The sequence below is a fragment of the Narcine bancroftii genome, chromosome 8 (genome assembly GCF_036971445.1).
Source record: "Narcine bancroftii isolate sNarBan1 chromosome 8, sNarBan1.hap1, whole genome shotgun sequence".
In the NCBI taxonomy this organism is placed as follows: Eukaryota; Metazoa; Chordata; class Chondrichthyes; order Torpediniformes; family Narcinidae; genus Narcine; species Narcine bancroftii.
In genome coordinates this window covers 17,298,219-17,321,929 of record NC_091476.1, presented here as the reverse complement: position 1 = coordinate 17,321,929, position 23,711 = coordinate 17,298,219, and the positions used below count along the sequence as shown (strand labels likewise).

General features: G+C 43.4%; 1 protein-coding gene across 2 annotated transcripts in view; it reads left to right on the top strand.

Annotated features, from left to right (window-relative positions):
• The first annotated feature begins 4,416 nt into the window (after nucleotides 1-4,416).
• The window catches only part of LOC138740419 (cationic amino acid transporter 3-like), a 36,342-nt gene continuing 17,047 nt past the window's right edge, over nucleotides 4,417-23,711 (top strand). The window contains exons 1-2 of one of the 2 annotated variants that reach the window (XM_069893011.1): nucleotides 4,422-4,595; nucleotides 11,100-11,206. The gene's annotated coding sequence lies outside the window, so the exon portion shown is untranslated. Of the gene's footprint in view, nucleotides 4,596-11,099; nucleotides 11,207-23,711 lie in introns of both variants that reach the window. The other variant, XM_069893012.1, reaches the window with a different exon arrangement.

Sequence of the window (23,711 nt, the reverse complement as noted above, 5' to 3'; positions counted from 1 at the left end):
GGCCCTTCCATATGTTCCTTCCTGTATAGCTTGGACCTCATCATCACTGCACATTGCCCTCAAGGCTACTACAGTGGAATGAAACCATCATCTATTTACTATGGAACATATGTTTATAAGGGAGATCTGAAAAGAGATCCAATGGTTTTTATTATGGTTCACAGTAAAGGACACACCAAAATCTGGTGCAGCTACTGCAAAGAACATAGACTAAGGCTCTCCTGTGGAAAAAAAATCATTTGGAATGCAAGTTAAACAAAATATTGATACTATGACGTACAGTAATTAAAATCTTGCGAACAAATCTTTGCAGTTGTGAGAATGGTATCATATGAATGCACTGAATATTTACAAATGTTTTGAATTGATTTTTTTTGGTGAAAAAGGATCAAAGGAATTTTGAGATTTGGTAGGTCACTGAAACATCTCGAAAATTTCTACATGTCCACTGTAGAAAGCATTCTGGCTGGCTGCACCACTGCCTGGTACTGAGGCGCCAAATCTCAGGGAATAAACTCCAGAGGGTTGTTAACTCGGCCTGTGACATCACAGACACCAGACTTCACTCCATCGCCATCTACATGAGGCAATCTTTAAAAAAAATCAGCCTCTATTCTCAAATATCCCCAACACCCTGGCCATACCCTCTTCACTCTGCTACCATCGGGAAGAAGGTACAGGAGCCTAAAGACGAGCCCTCAGCGGAGCAAGGAAGGTGTTAGATGGTTATAATATGAACGTTTGCACTATATGATGCTGCCACAAAACACTGAATTTCATGACAAATTCTGATTCTGAAGAATGGCACCTGAGGGTCAGCCTTTTGCAAAGATCTGACAATGCTGTGAAGCTGTTTCTCTGACTGGAGAGGATGGAACAAAGGGGCAACATCACTATAACAAGGTGGGGTACTATAAGGATCTTAAATTTGTCCACCCATACAACATATTCTAGCTCCTTGATGCATATAAAATCAAGTGGTGAAAATGAGTAAAGGTGATATTGAATGGCAGAGCACACCCAAGGCCAGATTCTGCTTCTATTTTAAATTCCTTTTTAAAAAAAAACACTGCATAAATACGAGCATAAATATGTTAGGGTGGGTACTAAATAATGTGTTTACCTCAAATAATGCAGAAATGTTTGAATAGGAGGTTTAAAATTTGAGCTGCATAGCTTCCAATAAATCTGGATACTGGCAAAATGATGTTAAAAAATGCACATCTGGAGTATTTGAAAATTAATTTCAACAATCTATTTATTTAGTCTGTAGTAATGCATCATGCTGTGAACAGACCGATGTCTACCAGATGTCAAAATGTTAACTTTTTTCTACCTAAAATACAGTGAGTAATCACTGTGGACAATGGTAATTTCCTTCTCCTGTTACTTAGATACTTCCTGATTCCATTCATAATAAATGTCTGTGCACTTCCTTAACATCTTGCTGGCCATTGTGCTGAATATCTTTTGATGGGATTACCATGGAATAATGTAAATGACATAAAAGGAACACCTGTATTTGTACAATGTTTTCCCATCCTCAGAATGTCTCAAGAGACCCGATAGAAGTGAAGTATTTTTGAAATGTTGTTAATGTTGTAAAACAGTTAATGCAAGTTTCAACAAACAGCAATGTTGCAATGGGTCCATGCATCTTCTGCTAGCCACACGACTCTTGAATGGCAAGCCTCAAGTAGGCTGCAGACTGACTGGCCGTTTTTTTTTGTTGGCCTTCTGACACATTGTTCTTTCCGAACAGCATTCCACTATTTTCAAATATTTCTGATAAATCACACATATGGAAACAATTGAAAAAAAATACAAAAAGTGTAAATTATTTTTAAAAATTGTAATTAATTTTAAAGTAATGCTACATGAAACTGCCAACAATCCTTGACCTTCTTGGCTTGCCCTATTTGCCTGTATTTGGTAAAACTGAAAATTTTTTTAAAGTTTAAAAGTGTATTTTAAAATATTAAATAATTAAAACATAAAAAACAGCACAATAAAGAAAAAAATCTTAAACAAACATATCTGTTAAACAAAAATGGATAACCCTATTCAAATGAAAGTAAGAGAGCTAGATGGGCATTTGAGATTGGTGTGAATCCCAGGGATCAGATACTCAACTTACAGAACATACCCTGACTCTGTGCTCATGACTGCAGCCAGCAATTCTCCACTGGTGAGCAGTGCATTCCAGCCTATTCATGGTGTTGTTGCAGGATATTTTTTTGCCTAGCCACCATTGAGATCTTGTCGTTCTTTGTTAACAGTATTATAATATATGGCATCATCCTGAGATGACAGACAGTTAACATGCCAAATCAGGAAATAACTTGGAACACAGCATGAAGAAATTAGTTGTCCTAACTCCTGCAATGGAGATGTCTAGTAACCAAGAGTACAAAGCATTAGATTCCAACTGACCACTGGATTTGGTGATCCTTTACTTTACAAGTGAAGTTTAAAATCTATTGATAGTAATGTTTATTTAATGAAATCCAAGACATTCACAATACCCAAAAACAACCATACTGTATGATCATGTTAACCATTCTGCATAACATTGTCAATAATTCTTGTGACCCCAGTTTGTTTCATATCAGAGTTTTGAACATTAGATGTTGTCATCTTACTATAATGTCCATTAAACGGAGTTAAGATATTAACCCAATTATTGTCGATGTGATGAACCCCATGACATAAACTGAACTGTACTAAATTTTATTAACTAAATTAATTGTGGTACATCAACGCAGTAATTAGGATGGACAATATGATGCAAGGCCACATCCTCAGAACAGATGCAACAGAGAAATTATGAGAAAAGGAGTCCTTAAAAGGGGCAGGAGTGGAAAAGGTATAATCCAGGCATTTTAAAGAGTCCATGAGTTTGCAAAAAAAAATCTGTAAATAGTTAGTCCGCTGAGATGGAAAGAGAGGTAGCAAGGAAGGGGAGGGAAGTGTCAGGAAGAATCCAGGTATATTCAAAGCCCAGACAGTTAATTTAAAAATTGTCAAGTTTGGTGCAGGTACAGGAGTAGTTCTTCATCTCCAACCTTTCAAATAAAATAGATCAGAACTTGGGATATTTGTACAATGTTCAGATCCACTTGAAACATGTCATATACTGTGTTTAATTTAAAAATTCATATCCTAGCTTTCAAATTCATACATGCCTTTAATTCCTCTCCATCTTTGTCGCATTGAAACTTCGAACCTCTGCATTCTCTCAATTTTGAAATGTTGTGCTTCCTCCATGCCAGCCCCCAAGGTCCAACCCCCCCGAGGTCCAACCCCCCCGAGGTCCAACCCCCCCGAGGTCCAACCCCCCCGAGGTCCAACCCCCCCGAGGTCCAACCCCCCCGAGGTCCAACCCCCCCGAGGTCCAACCCCCCCGAGGTCCAACCCCCCCGAGGTCCAACCCCCCCGAGGTCCAACCCTCCGAGGTCCAACCCTCCGAGGTCCAACCCCCCCGAGGTCCAACCCCCCCCCGAGGTCCAACCCCAAGGTCTATCTGTGTTATCAGCTGCCTAGGTGCATATCTATAGAATTCTTTCCCTAATCACTGCCATTGAGATCACATTTCTGTGATTTGTGGCTAATTTTGTTTGATAGTACAGTACGATTGCCGCCATTCACAAGTACCTTGAAAAAATTGACTTGCTTGAGACTCTGCATTAATGCTAACACATCATCATATTTTGTCGTCCAGTCAGTGCAATCTAATGGAATTATTTATTGTAGTGACTTGTAGGATGTGCTGTTCAGGCAAGTCAATCCATACAGCACATTTATTTGGCTTGGCTTCGCGGACGAAGGTTTACGGAGGGGGTAAATGTCCACGTCAGCTGCAGGCTCGTTTGTGGCTGACAAGTCCGATGCGGGACAGGCAGACACGGTTGCAGCGGTTGCTAGCGAAAATTGGTGGGTTGGGGTTGGGTTTTTCCTCCTTTGTCTTTTGTCAGTGAGGTGGGCTCTGCAGTCTTCTTCAAAGGAGGTTGCTGCCCGCCGAACTGTGAGGCGCCAAGATGCACGGTTGGAGGCGAGATCAGCCCACTGGCGGTGGTCAACGGGGCAGGCACCAAGAGATTTCTTTAGGCAGTCCTTGTACCTCTTCTTTGGTGCACCTCTGTCTCGGTGGCCAGTGGAGAGCTCGCCATAGAACACGATCTTGGGAAGGCGATGGTCCTCCATTCTGGAGACGTGACCCACCCAGCGCATAGTGCAAAAGTACAGATAAACAGTGTCATCTTTTAAAAAGGGTAGGGATGGGTCTTTTGATGAACTGGCAGCTTTTCAAAGATGGGGCGTTGTACATTGCTCCTGAGGTCTTGGCAGAGGAGTCGAGGGACTTGAGCTGCGAGACCTCCAGGTTGGATACGTTCCAGGTTGCATCCCTAAGAGACCGAGGAATTTCTGTCGGCTTTCTTGGCCCGACCCTGTCGTTCTCCCTGACCTGTCATGGTGTTCAGTGACGCCCCTCTCCGTGACGTGGAGTGAGCCAGCGGCAACCCACTCCGTTTCATTGAGAGGAAAGGCGGGCGAGATCGCGCTCCCTGGCTACTTCATCGCAGCAAAGCTAAACAGTGAGTTAAGAATCGGGACAGTGGACTGATTATTGTTGGGAGTTTGGGCTTGAAAACGTGGCGGTGAAAAGCGAGACTTCGCCGCGCTCGATGGAAACGCGTTGGGCGAAATGCGAATGAATGGGCTGATTGGAACTGAGTGGTTGAACCGGGCCCCTTGGGAAATCTCACTCGTGAGAGCGAGCGGGACCGATGGGCAGGTTCGCACCGGACTGTGTTTTTGGCGCCGAAATGAGAGCGGCCCGTTTTATTCACGATCACTCGCTGCTTCCGAGACGTTCACGTGTCGTTTGGATATTCATGTGCATTGACCGCGGAAGGAAGTTTAAGCTTAAATGCGTTTTCATGCAAGTCCACGTCAGGATGCAAATCGCTCCGATGGTCTCGTCGTCCTCGCACCTCGCGGTGTAACAACCCTTTGTTTAGGGGAGGAAAGACGTTAGTTTTGCGTGGAGCGGCAGCGGGACCCCCCCCCCCCCCCCCATCCTCCCCTCCGAGCAGCTGTGCTGGAGGCTTGTTACATCAGCCTGCCCGTCAGCGTTGACGTGTCCGTCCGTTCCCCCCCCCCCCCCCCCCCCAGCCGCCAAACCCATCCACAGTTCGGTAGCTGGCCACAAACACCTAGCCCGGCCAGCATTTCAATCTGGTCTTGCTTTCCGCATGGAAGGGCGGTCGCGTCTGATGCAATTCATCGAAATACAATAGCGTTTGCGACACGTGGATTGGCTCACGGGGGGGGGGGGGGGGGAAGCAGTGCGCTTGTAAGAGAGGAAATGCCCCCCCTCCTTCCCTCCTCCCCCCCCACTTCCCCCTCCCCCTCCTCCCCTCCCCCTCCCCTCCTTCCCTCCCCTCCTTCCCTCCCCCTCCTCCCCTCCCCCTCCTCCCCTCCCCCTCCTCCCCTCCCCCCTTCCCTCCCCCTCCTCCCCCCACTTCCCTACCCCCAAACCCCCTCCTCCTCCCCCATCTCTCCCCCCCACCCCCTCCTCCTCCTCCCCTCTCCCCCTCCTCCTCCTCCCCTCTCCCCCTCCGCCTCCTCCCCCCTCCGCCTCCTCCCCCCACCTCCTCCCCTCCCCCTCCCCCTCCTCCTCCCCTCCCCCTCCCCCTCCTCCCCTCCCCCTCCTCCCCCCACTTCCCTACCCCCCAAACCCCCTCCTCCTCCCCATCTCTCTCCCCCACCCCCTCCTCCTCCTCCTCCCCTCTCCCCCTCCTCCTCCTCCCCTCTCCCCCTCCTCCTCCTCCCCTCTCCCCCTCCTCCCCTCTCCCCCTCCTCCCCTCTCCCCCTCCTCCCCTCTCCCCCTCCTCCTCCTCCCCTCTCCCCCTCCTCCTCCTCCCCTCTCCCCCTCCTCCTCCCCCCACCTCCTCTCTCCTCCCCTCCTCCTCCTCCCCCCCCTCCCCGGTAAAGGGGGTGCCTGGCTCTGTTGAGAAAAACTGACGCAATCGGAAAATGACACACACAGAATTACACGGAAATGAGCCAAAAAACGCCTCACCTGGTCACACCAAGAGCTTGCGGTGGAATTTCAGCACCTCTGGAAAACCTCCCAGTCACTCCCTGATCTGGGCCCTTCCTCGTGTCCTTTTCAATTCATGTTGGAATCCTTCAGTGGATAAACTATGCATTGGATGGGAATGAGCCGCACCCACCTCTCTGTCCAGCTGTAAAAACTGACCCCGCACTCGCCACCTCAGCTGGTTCGAGTTCGATTTTGAATACAAATTCATCTTATAACGTCGGATTGAAAAATGCATTACAACATTTTACTGAGAGCTTTGGAAAAATAAAGATAAGTAATGCATGGTCTGTCTGTCACAGAGCAAGACGAACGAGCAGCAGTTGCCTTTGCAGGAATGCTCCTTGTACTTGTACTAACCGGTAGAAATGCCAGTGTTTGATATCCCTCAATTTTGTCCAGAAACCCGACATTTCTCCACATGAAAGCAGGAGGGATTGGACGTGCACAGAGTTGAAGGGAAGGGCAAAGTCGGGATGGGGGTCCCAGGCGCAAGAACGTTATGATTGAATGGTTTTTGATGCTGTTCAAGAGGGAAGGGACAGCAAATTAAAGTGGGCTGGGATTGTGAGCTATTTTCTGAGTTCGAATTCACCACTTGGTGGATTTTTCAAGGGGAATGCAGGGGTGGCCCAACTTGCTTAGCGCAAGAGCCACATAGGATAAACTACAGATATTTGAGAACTGCAAAGCATGAAAAAAATTACATTCTCTTAAATTTGCAACATGTTATAACTAAAGAAATCCATGTACGTAATTAAGATGCATGTCGTTTTTACAGCGCTAATAATCATTAAAATATACCTACCATATATACTCGTGTAATCGTCAAACTTTGTGGACCAATTTTTAGGGTAAAAGTTAGGGGGTTGACTACTTTTGGCCGCGGTCAGGCATCATTTGGGGCCTCGGGAGCTCGGACGGGCAGGCGGCCGAGACCCGGTGGTAAGCCCGCGTTCGAGATGTCGGGAGCTCCGATGTGCGGGTGGTCGAGGCGTCAGGAGCTCAGATGGGATGGCAGTCGGGACGTCAAGAGTTACGGCGGGCGGGCGGCTGGGGCATTGGGCGCACGGATGGACGGGTGTCCAGGGCGCTGGGCGGGTGGCCGGAGCGTCGGATGGGGCAACACGGCCACATGAGCCACCATCTCGCCCACTAGCACTACACGGCCAAAGTACCTCCGTGAGCTGCTCATTCATGTCAAAGAGCCCCGGTTTTCCACCCTGCAATTTTACATTTTTATAAGCTTATCAGACCCTATTTGTTAATTAAAGCATTTTGTTATTGCCTACAAGGTCATTAGTTTCCCATAAACAAGAAGCAATGACAAACAAGAACCTTCTCCCTTAAATAATTGGATAAAAACATGAATTGTCACCAAAGAGAAAGGTAAAATTATTCTGTGATGTAACTTGGAGATGCTTGTTTGGAGTGGACCCCAGGACACATAGCCAGTGGTTGCATGGTTATAGGTTTGCACCTTTATTTATATTAACACTTACATTGATACCAAATCAAATCCTTGTGTTGTGAGTGTGGGTTGGGCTAACCTACTTCCCTGGATGAATGACTGTAATGCATGTTATAGATGGCATGTCATGCAAACACTGGACCGCTGCTGGAGGTGCGAATGATTTTGAGTAGCGAATGGGTTGTTGATCAAGTAGGCTGTTTTGCCTGGGATAGCGTAATGCTTCTTGAGATTAGAAATGGGAATACTTTCACTGCTGGTGGTTGAGCTTGATTTTTTTTTCTTTCACTCACATGCCACTTTAAGTAATCCCTATGCAATCGGTGTTCTGTGATAAGTAAAGGGGTTGTTTAAGGTGGGATGTGAGTGAGAAGGGAATCACTGCTCTCGACCCAATTGTTACTGAAATATTTTGCTTGAGAAAAATTATCGTTCGCCCATTTCCTTTGGGGTTATGAAACAGTTCACATAATGAATCAATTAGGTATGATTAAAACAGTGGTTTTCATCTTGTTTCTTTCCACCCACGTACCATTTTAAGCAATCCCTTACTAATCGGAGTATTAACGGCATAGGGAATATTTAAAGTGGTATGTGCGTGGAAAGACTACCAGCCCCCCCACATCTCCATCGGGCACACAAAACTCAAAACGGTCAACCAGTTTACCTATCTCGGCTGCACCATTTCATCAGATGCAGGGATCGACAATGAGATAGACAACAGACTCGCCAAAGCAAATAGCGCCTTTGGAAGACTACACGGAAGAGTCTGGAAAAACAACCAACTGAAAAACCTCACAAAGATAAGCGTATACAGAGCCGTTGTCGTGCCCGCGCTCCTGTTCGGCTCCGAGTCATGGGTCCTCTACCGGCACCACCTACGGCTCCTAGAACGCTTCCACCAGCGTTGTCTCCGCTCCATCCTCAACATCCATTGGAGCGCTTTCATCCCTAACGTCGAAGTACTCGAGATGGCAGAGGTCGACAGCATCGAGTCCACGCTGCTGAAGATCCAGCTGCGCTGGATGGGTCACGTCTCCAGAATGGAGGACCATCGCCTTCCCAAGATCGTGTTATATGGCGAGCTCTCCACTGGCCACCGTGACAGAGGTGCACCAAAGAAAAGGTACAAGGACTGCCTAAAGAAATCTCTTGGTGCCTGCCACATTGACCACCGCCAGTGGGCTGATAACGCCTCAAACCGTGCATCTTGGCGCCTCACAGTTTGGCGGGCAGCAACCTCCTTTGAAGAAGACCGCAGAGCCCACCTCACTGACAAAAGGCAAAGGAGGAAAAACCCAGCACCCAACCCCAACCAACCAATTTTCCCCTGCAACCGCTGCAGCCGTGTCTGCCTGTCCCGCATCGGACTTGTCAGCCACAAACGAGCCTGCAGCTGACGTGGACTTTTTACCCCCTCCATAAATCTTCGTCCGCGAAGCCAAGCCAAAGAAAAAAATGTGCGTGGAAAGAAAAAGGTTGCGAACCACTGGTTTAACCCTGACCACCAAGAAGGACAAGGGTGCCAGACACATAGGAACATCATACATGCAAGTTCTCTTGAAAGACCTACACTTACCTGATTTGTAAGCATACTGCTGATTTGTCATTGCTGGATCTAGAAATCAGTGGTTTTCAAACTGCCCCTTTAAAGTCATATTCCATCTAAAGCAATCCCTATACTCTGCGACGAGTAAGGGATTGCTTAAGGTAATATGTGAGTGGGAAGAAAAAGTTTGAAAACTACTGGATTGACTGATTATGTGCACTGTTTCCTAACTCCAAAGGAAATGGGCCACTGACATTTTTTCTCAAGCAAAATATTTCAGAAACAATTGGGTCTAGAGCAGTGGTTCTCAACCTTCCCTTCCCACTCAGAAACCACCTTAAACAATCCCTTACTAATCACAGATTGCTTAAAGTGGAATATGAGTTTAGGGAGGCAGTTTGAAAATCACTGGACTAGATCCTGGAAGTCCCTGTGGGAGTACCTTCACCAGAAGTAATGCAGCAGTTCACCACCTCATGAACAGCAATTAGTGATGAGCCACAAGGGCTGACAATAAGTGATCAGATGGCAGAAGTGAATGTGGAGAAAAAAATTAAGCCCAGTCTTTAACATTTCAGCAACAAATTTTTGTTTAAGAAATATTACCATAGGCAAAATTCAATTGTGCACAATCATTGAGGAGCACAGCTGATTTGAACTTGTAAAAATAATTTCCATCTCTTGAGAATATACCTGTTTGATTTAGTTTTCAATTGCAAAAGTAAGCTTACAATATCTAAGTCAGTAAAGAATTATATTATTAATACTGTGCTAGTGCCATTTTACATCCACATATAGTCATTTGTTTAGTGTAAATATTTGATCATTTTGTTACCTGAGAATCGAGGGTTGTTGACACATCAGACATTCCAGGTTATAAAGCATCCAGGATATTTCCAGTGCTGTAAGTTGGACCTTTGTGCAGATTTTCAGGATCTTGAAATAGTAATACCTATAAGACAGGTTCCAGGTAAATATTTTGGTTTAATCAATATGAAGCCTTTTAGTGAAATAGGTGATGTTGGTGCCTCAAGAAAGAGTTTATCCTATGTGGCTCAAAACGAGCTGTGATTTCTGCAGTTCATTCAGTGACTCTTGACAAAAATGTCCCAAATGATGTTTGCATTGGAAGAAGTTGGGACCAGGTGTGACGATTCTTCTCCTGAATGCCCCCCACCAAATACTTAATGAATAGGATAAATGAAGGTTTCTAACTGCCGAATATTTTTATTGGTCCCATTGCAACTACTCAGCTACACCACACTTCTCAGTGACCAACTGATGTGGGGATCTCCAAGTTCAGCATCTCAGATGAGAATGTTGCATCAGAATGAGCTGGTATAGGATGAACCTGCCTTGTGTAAAAGGAAACAAGCCAAATTTAATTTGGAGGGAAATAAAAAGAGAAAATCCAGGAAACACTTTTGTGAAACACTACGAATACTCTGTTTTGTTTTGGTCACCTGCACCCAAGGAAGTATTTGCCTCAGGGTCACTGCAGTAGAATGAATGACTGAGATTGGCCAATGGCCACAGAAGTTTATTGAGACATTCAAAATTGCAAGAGGGCATCCTCATGAATCTGGAATCAGGTGATTTGTGCAAAATAATTATTTGGCCACTTAAGACGGATGTTCACATGGAGGGTTGTAAGCCTTCAGAATTCTCTTTCTCAGAGGCCATCGGTATTCTCTTGTTCAATATGTGCAGAGTTGAGGTCAATGGGTATTAAGATAGATAAAGTATACTTGAGGTACAGGTTCAGCCAAGATCTTACTGAATAGCAAAGCAGGATTGATGGGTAGCGTCTTCTATTATGAAGGAGCGAGGACAAGTTAACACTTTGTGTGGAGGCCACCTGTTAGGTTCCATTTGGTTCAAGAATTATCTCTGGATAAAAATGGAAATCTTTTGATCCATCAGAATTCCACCATGTCTCTGTATTTTATTTTTCCCCTGGCTTCCTCTTTCAGCATTCTTTACTGAAGACAAAAAAGACTGAGGATACTGAAATTTAGAACAACAACAAGAACAGCAGAAGAACTCAGTGAGTCAAGCAGTATCTGTAGAGAAAAACAATGTAAGTGGATGTTTTGGGTTGAGACCCTACATATGAGGGGGATCAGGAAAGATTGCCATTATAAAGTAGTATGAAGGATGGTGGGGGTGGGGCATCTGCTCTGACCACTACTCCTTTTCCCATAGTGGAACAGAAATAGAGTTCCCTTGGTCCTTGCCTTTCAGCCCACCAGCCTGCATATTCAGTCTATCATTTCCATCAGGTCTAATGCAATCACATCTTCTCTCGTTCTGTTTGCCAAAGGGAAGGCGCCACACTCTTCAGGATTCCCTGGTGTGCTCGTCCTTCCGAACCTGCCCATCCCTGTTCCCAGCACGTCCCCTACAACCAGAGGTGTTTCACTTGTCCCTTCACCTCTTCTTATGTCACCATCCAGGGATCTTCCAGGTTTTCCTGTACCTGGACCTCTTCCAAACTGCATTCCATGCTCATGTTGTGGCCTCATCTATATTTGTAAAACTAAACATAAGCCGCTTTCAGGTGCATTTACTTCAAGAATGTGCCTGCAGAAGCGGATTCAGACCTGTGTAATAGTCGTTCAGGTGGCAGTGCTAAAAGTGCAGTGCTGGCCACCTGAAAGGGACAGCTGGACGGGAGGCACCTCCAGCTTCTGTCCCTTCAGGCTGTCAGGGTTGGGGCAGCCGGTCCAGACTGTACCACTCTGATCCCACTGCTATGCCCGCGCCGGCCGCCCCAGCATCCCACACCTGCCGCCCCAGCGCTGACAGCACGCGTCGACCACCCCACAGTGAGGGGACTGATACAGGCCAGTTGGATCAGTGTGGGGACAGCCCGCGGTGGCCACCCCAGCGCTGACAGCCCGCGCTAGGGGGGGGGGGCAGGGGCAGCAGGGATGAGGACTGTCAGGCGCTTGCCAGCTGATTGTCATCCGCTTAGCAGCCGCTCTCAGGCAGCTGCATTCAGGTACCAGAGGGGACCTCAGTGCTCCAGCGATTGTCCCTCCCGGAGGAGGGTTACCAAGTGCACTTCGCAGGCGCCTCCTGTGCTTTCAGATGGCCTCCCGACAGCCACATAGAGGTCAAATATTGGGCTTTACAACGGGGTATTTTGGCCAGTGGACTTAACTCTCCTTCCCTACTCCCTCATTGATCTGACTTCAGCCTTCTCCTTTGCTACAGAAATGTGACATGCAGATTGGAAGAATGACCTTTCATATTCCACCAGGGTAGTTTACAGCTCAATGGTCTGAACTTGAGGTTTTCAATTAGACATAATCCAGACACTCACCCGCAGTGCCCTTTTCCACACACACACTCGACTGTCCACCTTGTTTTCTTTTCTCCTTCCTTTGTTCAGCTCTCTCTGATTTCATCATCCCCTCCCCATCTGTTTCTTGCCAGTCTCCATCTCACCCCCTTCTTTTTAAAAATTTTTCACACTATGAACCATATTAACCAAAATACACACAAACATTTCCCTTTTGAATATACACAGTGTCATTTTCTCCCCTTTTCCCCCCTCCCTTCCGTCCCTCCTTCCCACCCCCCTCCCCACCCACTTAATGTTCAACATACACAATACAATAAACCCATTAAACAATGTCATCACACAATGAAAATAAACAAGAAAATTGTGTCATCTACTTTTACACATTGGGTCAGGTCATTTCGTCTTCTTCTCATTCTATCATTTTAGGGGGTGGAGGTCCGCAGTAGGCCCCCTCTGTTGTGTTCCATGTACAGTTCCCAAATTTGTTCGAATACTGTAACTTTATTTTTTAAATTATATGTTATTTTTTCCAATGGAATACATTTATTCATTTCTATGTACTATTGCTGTACTCTCAGGCTCTCTTCTGATTTCCAGGTTGACATTATACATTTTTGCTACAGCTAAGGCTATCATAATAAATCTTTTTTGTGCTCCATCCAAATCAAGTCCAAGTTCTTTATATTACTTGGAAGAAAGATCTCTGGATTTTTTGGTTTGTTGATTTTTGTGATTTTCTTTAATACCTGATTTAGATCTTCCCAAAACTTTTCACTTTCTCACATGCCCAAATTGCATGTACTGTTGTTCCCGTTTCCTTCTTACAGCAAAAACATCTATCTGATACTGTTGGGTTCCATTTATTTAACTTTTGGGGTGTGATATATAGCCTGTGTAACCAGTTATATTGCATCATGCATAACCTCATGTTTATTGTATTTCTCATAGTTCCGGAGCATAGCTTTTCCCATTTTTCATTTTTTATCTTTATGTTTAGATCTTGTTCCCACTTTTGTTTGGGTTTGCAGCTTATTTCATCGTTCTCTTTCTCTTGCAGCTTGATGTACATGTTTGTTATAAATCTTTTAATTATCATTGTGCCCGTAATCACATATTCAAAGCTGCTTCCTTCTGGTAACCTCAGCCTGCTTCCCAATTTGTCCTTCAAGTAGGTTTTCAGTTGGTGGTATGCAAACATTGTACCGTGAGTTATACCATATTTGTACTTCATTTGTTCAAAAGATAATAAATTATTTCCCAAAAAAACAATTTTCTACTCTTTTGATCCCTTTTCTCTCCCATTCTCTAAAGGAAAGGTTATCTATTGTGAAAGGGATTAGTTAATTTTGCGTCAATAATAAATTTGGTAGTTGGTACATTTGTTTTTTTTTCCTTTCTACGTGAATCTTCTTCCAAATGTTGAGCAGATGGTGCAGTACTGGTGAACTTCTATGTTGCACCAGTTTTTCATCCCACTTTTAAAGTGTATGTTCTGGTACTTTCTCCCCTATTTTATCCACCTCTAATCTGGTCCAATCTGTTTTTTCCCTTGTTTGATAAAAATCTGATAGCTATCTTAATTGTGGTGCTCTATAATAATTCTTCAAGTTTGGTAGCTGTAAGCCTCCTTGTTTGTACCATTCTGTAAATTTATCTAGCGCTATCCTCGGTTTCCCCCCTTTCCCTAAGAATTTCCTTATTATTTTCTTTAGCTCATTGAAGAATTTCTCTGTTAAGGGAATTGGTAACGATTGAAATAGCTATTGTATCCTTGGGAAGATATTCATTTTAATGCAATTTACCCTTCCTATCAGTGTTAGTGGTAAATCTTTCCAATGTTCTAAACCATCTGATTTTCTTCATTAGTGGCTGATAATTTAATTTGTATATCTTCATTAGTGGCCTATCTAGTCTAATACCTAGGTATCGGATTGCTTGTTTTTGCCATTTAAATGGTGATTCTTTTTTAAACTTTGTGAAATCTGCATTATTCATTGGCGTCCCTTCACTTTTATTCCCACCCCCTTCTTTACTGCTACGGTCTTTCCTGTTCCCTTTCAGACCTGATTTCAAGTTTGTCAACCGTCACAAATGTTGCTTGACCTGCTGAGTTCTTTCAGCTATCTGTTTTGTCTCTGCTAAAGGCACTTTATCATGCTGAAACAGAGAGTTAGTCTCTAGTACTGAAGCCAATCGGCCATTCCTCGTGGGGACACTGAATTGCTGCCAGTCATTCAGTCTACCTGTCGGGCTTTCTAATAAGATATTAGTTGCATTCCGTAATAAAGTACTTTACATCTTGCGACAGCAGCTGTTGTGCTTGAGGAGCTTTTATAAATATTTTTCAAAATTAAATAGGCCACGGATCAAAAAATTTATTCAAGAGTCATGTAGAGAATAAACAACACAATTGACATTGAAATTAACTTCAGTACTGATGCGCTCTCAATAACTCCGAAGACTAGAAGTTACCTGAATGATAGGCTTTTATTACCATAAACAGAAGGCACATCTCATGTTGCTGACTTGAGCTTGTTCTGGGGAGGGGTTATAGTGTTGCTGCCTTTATTAGAGGAATCAAGGGGGAGGAGTCAGCAAGGGACAGGCCAGCCATACACATACAAACAGTATTAACAGTGGTTCCACCACAAGTACGACCTCTCACTGGATTTAAATATCAGACACAATGTTTCCACTGCTCTTGTGTTTCAAGGGCTCTAGATTAATCAGTTTGGGATTATGTTATCTTGACAATTTACATTACAAAATCATTATATCTGAGGTCTCCCCTTACATTTCCTGCCAAAACTTTCACTTGACATTGAGCTAAACAATTATTCAGTTTGTTGAAGTTAACTTTGTATTCCCTCGGTAATCACCCTTGGCTTAAAGAACTGAGCATTCTGCTTCAGCTAAAATCGGGTTTGGCTATAGTATTCACAGAAGTCTCCTGGTAGAAAGGCTCTGAAGCAAAATGTCTCATGGCTAGAATATATTTCAAAGCCATTTATGTTGAAAACCACCTTGATTTGTTAGCATTCTTTCAGGGAGGAAATCTGCTGGATGTTCTCTTTCCTAACCAATCAGTGTGGTTTGATTCTTAAATGCCTTCTGAAATGCCTTAGGTAATTATTTCGATCAAGAGGAAATGGGAGATGGCTGATAAATTCAGACAGGCCTTGAAAGTGAAAAGATGAAAAGAAAATTTCAGTTTCCCACCTTCAGAAGATCATACACACTTTTGATTTAACACGAACTATTGCCTGTGTGCTGATGTGAACATCAACCTTTTGTCACATTTTTTTGTCAAGTCTACTTTTGCTATAGGTATAAGTCTGGATTTTTTTAATGTCTGGCTCTGAATCATGGGTCCTTTACCGGCATCACCTACGGCTCCTAGAACGCTTCCACCAGCATTGTCTCCGCTCCATCCTCAACATTCATTGGAGCGACTTCATCTCCAACATCGAAGTATTCGAGATGGCAGAGGCCGACAGCATCGAATCCACGCTGCTGAAGATCCAACTGCGCTGGGTAGGTCATGTCTCCAGAATGGAGGACCATCGCCTTCCCAAGATCGTGTTATATGGCGAGCTCTCCACAGGCCACCGAGACAGAGGTGCACCAAAGAAGAGGTACTAGGACTGCCTAAAGAAAGCTCTTGGTGCCTGCCACATTGACCATCGCCAGTGAGCTGATCTCGCCTCAAACCGTGCATCTTTGCGCCTCACAGTTCGGCGGGCAGCAACCTCCTTTGAAGAAGACCGCAGAGCCCACCTCACTGACAAAAAGACAAAGGAGGAAAAACCCAACACCCAACCCCAACCCACCAACTTTCCGCTGCAACCGTGTCTGCCTGTCCCGCAGAATTACAGCAGTAGATTTGAAGCATAGTTAAGACTTATTTGGGGGTAGTTACTGGAGAACTACTGGCTGTATCTTGTTCATCACTTGGTTCTCTGTCAGCCAGACTTTTGGCAGGAAATGAATCAGAAGATAAAATTCTTATGGATATTGTAAACTGTAGCAATGCTCCTATATCCTGAAGCATAATTAGGAAGAAATGTTTAATCCTTTACAATGTAATATGTTATTTTGTAAACAAAAATCAATTGGATCAACCTCCCATTCCTTATCCAGTAGTAGCATATATACCAAAGTTCAGCTCATTGCTATAGGAAAGTGTAAGTTTCAAGACCGTAGGGAGTAATGTGACTTATTAAAACCATTCTCCTGATGTCAAAGCAGCTGCTCAAACCTGTTATATTCTGGATATGTCAATGCATGGAATAGCGGAGAGAGCAGAGATGGCACAGAGAGCGACAAGTGACTGAAAGAGTGACTGGATGAAAAAAGAAGCTCAGCAAAAGGTGTGATCTTGCTAAGGTACTCAAGATCATTTTCTGACTTGAACCTCAGTGGAAAGCAGCGTGGGAGCCGTCTGTACTTCAGGAAAGAAATCTTTGAAATCTACCACAACTACTTTAAGCACATCTTCACCTTTTAAACAGTGGGAGAATTGTGCAACGGGTATAATGATAATCATAGAGCGAAGGTGTAGGCCAATTGACCATTTTTAAGTGGCCCCAAATGAATTTTAAAAATAAAATGGAATTTGGCCAGTTAGAACATAGTCTTCAACAATTATGTACATTGCTCTTATTTTCAACACTTGACGCTGCCGCAGAATTAAATAAATATATAAAAAAGCTGAGCAGTTTTTTCTTGCAGTGTAAACCTGCCTTGTTTTATATTGTTTGGCTCATGGCTCCTTATATTTTTCTGAATGTGGCCCACAACTGTCATCGACTAATGAATTTTTTTTGTCCTTTCTGTTCATCTCTCACACACCTCGAGGTAATTGCAACATCTTGATTGAAGAACGTCATTGCTAGAGTCTTTTCATGGACAGCTGACCACAGTCTTATACTTTCCTGCCAGAGAGTAGTTTGCAGAAAAAGGATGCAATCTTTTGAAGATATGGTTACTGTTGATTTCACATCGCTCTGTGTGTGTACCCATCCACTCAGTGAGACTCCGCAATTAAATGGGATTACATTTTCAAAATCCAACTGTTGTGTGACCATGGGTAACAGGTTATTCAGTTGGATGCCCAGTATTCTGGCAGGAGATAATGTTTCAATCTATGGCAATCCACTCTGTCATCTTCCATAGACGCAGGAGGCAAACTAAATGGTGTCTACAGGGGATCTGGGTTATTTATTGACATCATGAATGTCAATAATGATGGTGTTATTATCAGCATTTACACGGCCTGATATCAGGGGAAAACCACTCCAATAGTTGGAGTTTCACGTCACACCAAGGAAAGTGATTGTGTTTGTTGAAAGTCATATTACTGCATTAGTTCTTAAGCTCCTTCAACAGTGACATTCCTTCCCTCATAAGAAAACAAGTGGGAATGTTTGCCATTGACTGAATAACGTTCAGTTCCATTTACTAATCTAACAACATTCCAAAAGCTCGAGAACATCCTGACTAAGGCAACCTGGTTGGATTGTACCCTTCCCACGTCCACACAAACTTTTAATCCCTCCAGCACCAGGTACTGTGGGTACTCTTGTACTATCTGCAAAATGCACAGCATTTAATCACCTCAGCTATTCGAACAGCATTTTTCTAAGCTGGGATTTCTACCCACCAATAGAGATGAAGATTTCAGGCCCATGGGAACACTATTAGCTGTATGTTTCACCCATCACCTTCCCTAATCACGTGCCATCCTGACTTGGAAATGCATTAACTTCACTTAATGAGTGGGTCCAAATGCTGAAACACATTGCCCTGTGGGAGCACCTTCATCAGAAGACTTTACTTGTTCAAGAAGGTTCTCCAATATTCAGAAAATGGCACTTGTCCGGTCCACCAAAGATGAGCTATGAGAGATAATTATACGTAAATATGATGTACAGGTGTGCCAACATTCTTACTTGATGTAGCCACACAAGTATGTAAGATATACCAACAACAACAGGATAAATTACATTTTTATGAGAAAAGGTTTGGCCACAGTCTATTCAATATACACAATGGCAGTGAGTCTCCAACCCACATTTTGAGTTGAACCTGTGCAGGACCTAAGTGATTTATTATTTCTGTGTGCATTTTATCTCTTGTTATTATTCAGTTATACAAGCTATATTATCTGAAACTTTTTTCAGTTTTTAACTTGAGGCGGACTCGCATGACAATTTTTATATTCAATTCAGTTGGTATAAAATCCAATGTTTGTGTGTTTTCATCTAAAACTTTAAGAATATTCACCAGGATCAAAAGCTTTTCATGATAAATCAGTACATTATTAATTGTCAACAAACCTTGAAGAGGAAGTACAGTAGCAAGGGAGCAAAAATACAAGTAAACTTTCCTGTAATCCAATGACCCCCATTGCATAAACTTATCTCTAATTGACTTCCTTCTGGCAGAAAGCTAAAACCTTCTTTTATCCTTGTAGCCATTTTGAATCAATCAATTATGAGGGAAATGTCTCAGTACATAATGTCTCAGTAAAGCAGTTTGCCATTACCAGAGGAATGAATGGCATGCAGATCTAAAGGATGTAGGAACTTTATAAATGGATAATGTTGTTTGAGAGCTTTAGTGCAACCTTTATTTTGTGCTTAAAAAAAGCAGGGTGGGAAATTTTTAACATGAACGTGAGCTTCAAAGAGGTGCTGCTCTAGCTTCAAGATACCCAAACGCTTGGGCACAGTAGAATAAACCTTGCGTTCCAATTTGTGATCAAAGGCTCTCTTGAGTCTCCTTCAAAAGGGAGAATGTGTGTTGGAAATTTGGGATTATCTTGGATGGGAGAATATTAAACAGAGGGTCTGAGTGGTTGAGTGGGAAATGGACACGTTGTAGAATGACATTTAGTTAGAGGTGGAGGCTTCATATTGAAGAGGGAATTATAAGACAACCTACTCATTATGCTTGTGAACTTCAATCCAAGTTTGTGACAAGTCAGGGATCTCGGGAATGATGTTACTCCAGCATGTGTTTCAGATCATTATTGAGAAATTCATCAGAACTGGGGGAAACCTCCGATGGAACATGATCACTCCGAAACTTCTCTCTGCACAGGACCTGCTTGATCTGAGTATTCTTATTTCAGATCTCCAGCCTCTGCATTTTTTTTATGACTTCAGAGGAGTACAGATTAGAGAAAACTATTATAAAAACAGGTACACACCAAGCTCTTAGTAGAGACTCCGATAGCTCAATGGTTAGAGAGCATTGGTCTTGTAAACCAGTTTGATCCTTGCCGTGGCCTCATTTCTGTGAGGGGGATGCTGGACAAAGTGGCAACTCTTACAGTAGATAAAGTTAAAGAATTTTACATGTTACATTCTAAATATCGTAAGTTCCAATAATGGAAGCTTTACCTTTCCATTCCTACCCTTAACATTTCCACCACAAGACTACTCAAAAGGGAACCTTTGTGCCAGGTTTACACCTGAAATAGCATCTCATGAAGCTTGCCGTGAGATATTGTCTGATATGGCTCCTCCGAAGCATCTTAGAATCCTTGATTTGTATTTGTACTAGCTACCCTTATTAGATTAATACTTACAAGACTGCATGTTGTTGCTTGAGTGTTCAGTCCTGATGTGATACACTGGCTCATTAAGAAATGGGAATGCATAAAAAAGATGGCATGGGGAGTGATTCTTGGCAAAACCTCACAAGAAAAAGTGACTCATGCTCAATTACATTCCAAACCAATGTTATAGCTTGTCCTGTTATTGGTTCTAAATGAATGAAGGAGAAATTGCAATTAGAAATGAGGGAGCCATTTCATGTGAGGATTTTAATAGTGTGCCCGAGGGATGTGTCACCAAGATGGAGATATTTTTAATAGTAAACAGAAAGTGAAGATAATTTGTGAACAATATGCTATGGAGAGTATTAGATAAATAGACCTTACAGCCCACTGCGCAGATCATCAAACATCTTTTTGCGTAAATTCCATTTTTCTCCCCGTATTGCCAACAGCTACTCCCAGATTCTGCAACTACACGCTACTTACTAGGGACAGTTTACAGTGGCCAATTAAATCACCACCCTGCATACCTTTGAGATCTTGGAGGAAACCAGAGCACCAAGAAAGCATGCAAGCTTCACATAGACAGCATTGGAGGTCAAGATTAAATTGTAACTTAAAGAATACATTTCTACTACCTACACCTCTGCGCCTTCCCATTGAATTAGAGTCTTTTTTATCTGGCCCTAAATAAAATGGTACATACCCTGTTAAGTAAACATCTTGATGCAAGTTACATTTTGTACCTAAGGAATCTTTCCCTGCTTGGATATTGGACTTGAGATGTATGTAATATTTGCCTCTTTCTGGGGATCCGATGTACCACTCCCGCCATTCAGGAATAAACATCGTAAACAGCAGTTTGATGGCCTGATCAAAAACCACTTTAATCATTTAGCAATCTAACAAAACGAGGGAAAACTTCAGCTTTTCAGTTTGTTCATGACTGCTGTCTGTGCTGGAAGGCACAGGCATGACTGCACCTTGTATGGGAAGAATCAGGCTCAGCTGTGACTCTTCCTTGCACACCTTATCCCTCAGCCCTTTAACCGTGGGCAGATTTCAAGTTTATTTAATATCCAATTATACAAGTACAACCTGATGAAACAGTATTCTCCGGTCCTTGGTGTAACACACTGCAAACACACATACAGACAAATGATACATATGCACAGTACTTGTATACAAATATTAAAAATACAGAAATATTATTGTTAAATAGTTGATTTATGGAGAATTTGTATAAGCAGTTCATCAGCTGTTCAGCAGTTACACTGCCCATGGGAAGAAGTTGTTTCTCAGCCTGGTGGTGTTGGATGTGATGCTCCTCTATCTCTCCCCCAATGTGAGTAGCTGAATGATGCTGTGTGGGGGTGGGGTGGTGGTGGAAGAAGGGGTCCACAATGATTTTGCATGCCCTCTTCAGTAAATAACATCAATGGAGAGGAGACCCCAGACATCCTCTCTGGCACTCTTATGGTCCTATGGATTGATCTACCATCTGATGCTCTACACTGTGATGCAGCCAGACAAGATGCTCTTGATAAAGATCTTGTAGAAAGTTGACAGGATGTGGTGGCTGGTAGCCTTGCCCACCTCAGTCTTTTCAGGAAGTGGAGTCATTGTATTTTCCTGACAAGTGAGGAGATGTTTTGCGTCCAGGGTAGGTCACTTCTTAAATGGACTACGAGGAACTTGATGCTTTCCACTCTCTCAACTACTGAGCTATTAATGTGCAATGGATGGTGGTCAACCTGATCTTACTGAAGTCCATGATCATCTCCTTCATCTTGTCCACATTGAGTCTCAGATTGTTTACTCTTGCACCACTTCACAAGATTTTCCACCTCTTTAGTGTGACTCATCATTGTTGCTGATGAAACCAACAACTCTTGTGTCATCTGCAAATGTGATGACACTGTTGGGCCTGGTGAACAATAATAGCAGGCAGAGCACAGCCCTGAGGTGCAGCAGTGCTCAGCAGGCTGATGCTCCACATTCTGCTGCCAACCTGGACAAACCAGTCTTTCCATTAGGAAGCCCGGAATCTAGTTAGAGAGTGGGTTGTTGAGTCCCGGCAGGGACAGTTGACATCTTTACACAGAAACTTCAGAATTATTCTGAAAAAAATTAGTATACTTCCCTCCGGTATGTCCCATGTGGTCATTTACACAGAGGCACTTTTACACAGCCTTCCTGTGTTGTGGAGTTTGTCGGAGGGAGAACATCATGTTCATTAGGCCTGTTTCTTACGGAGTGGCTGTGGTCAATTTACACTGCAACAGCTCCATAAAAATGTGTAGGGGTACGAGTGGAAAAATTACAGGATGGAATTTGTATAAAAATTTCCGTCCTGACATTCTTACACTCCCATCAGAGCAGAAATTTTCTGCTGTTTAGTGGCCGTGTAAAAGTGCCTAGTTTCTCCACCAGGCTCTGGAGTATGTTCATATTAAACACCGAGCTGAAGTCAATAAATAGTAGGCTGGCAATATAAGGCATCGTTCTCCAGGTGGCACAGAATTGAGTGGAGGAACAAGGATATAGCATCATCAATGGAACAGTTCCATTTGTAGGTGAATTGAAATGGGTCCAGTCTCTCTTGGACGTAAGCTTTGATGCGTTCCATCACCAGCTTTTCATAATGGTGGAGGTGACTGCCATTGGGTGGTAGTCATTGAAGCCTGTGACTATCACCCTCTTTGGAACAGGGATGAAGGTGGATGTCTTGAAACCCACGGGGACGATGAACTGCTGCAGTGATGTGTTGAAGATGTCTGTAAGGACCGACTGTTTATGTTATCTGGTCCCACTACCTCGTGTGGGTTCACCTTGGATAGGGTTCTCCTCACCTTGGCCGCGGCTATGCAAGGGGCTCATTCATCAGGGGAGACGGCGCCATCTTTGGCATCAGCCTGCTGTTCTTGTCAAACTGTGTGTAGGTGTTCGGTCTGTCCAGAAGGGAAGTGTCACTGTCTTTGACTCTCCACTGGCCAGGCTAGCTTTGAGTTTGCTATCCCATTGGTATAGGTTTATAGGATGAATGTATGTGCCTGTATCTAATTGTATCAAGACCTAAAAATACCCAAGCGTGGATCAGAAATTAATGTTGGGCTCATTCAAAGAAAGGTAACTTCTTAAATTGTTTCTTGTTTCAATTTTGAAACTTCTCAGAAAAAGTGATGCAATATCAATTACTGTAAAACTACTTCCTTTTAAAAGATTATTTCTGGAACAACGAAATGAAAATCACATGCCCGCATTACCCAAATCCCATTTAAAGTTTTCAGTTTCCTCAAAGATAATTTCCTCAAGGATCAGTTATCTGTGCTGTTGGTTTCTTATTTTGTCCTCATCTTAAACATTTGCCTACTTGTTTAAGATTCCTCTACCCTGGGAGAAAGGCTGTGACCCTCATAAATTTATACACCTTTATAAGTCACCCATATGCTCCAGTGAAAAATGTCCCAACCTCTCATTATAATTCAAGCCCTCCAATCCTAGTATCATCCTTGTAAATCTTTTTTGCTCCCTAGTTTAAATACACACTGTAGCTGCGCAGCCAGAACTGTGTAATGCTCCATGTGCCCTCATCAACATCTTGTACAGTTGTAATATGTCATCCCAACTCCTGTTTTCAATGCCCCAACTAATGAATGTAAGCATCCCAGGCTTTCTACTAATGTGGGGATTTTTGTTTTTGTTTTCAAA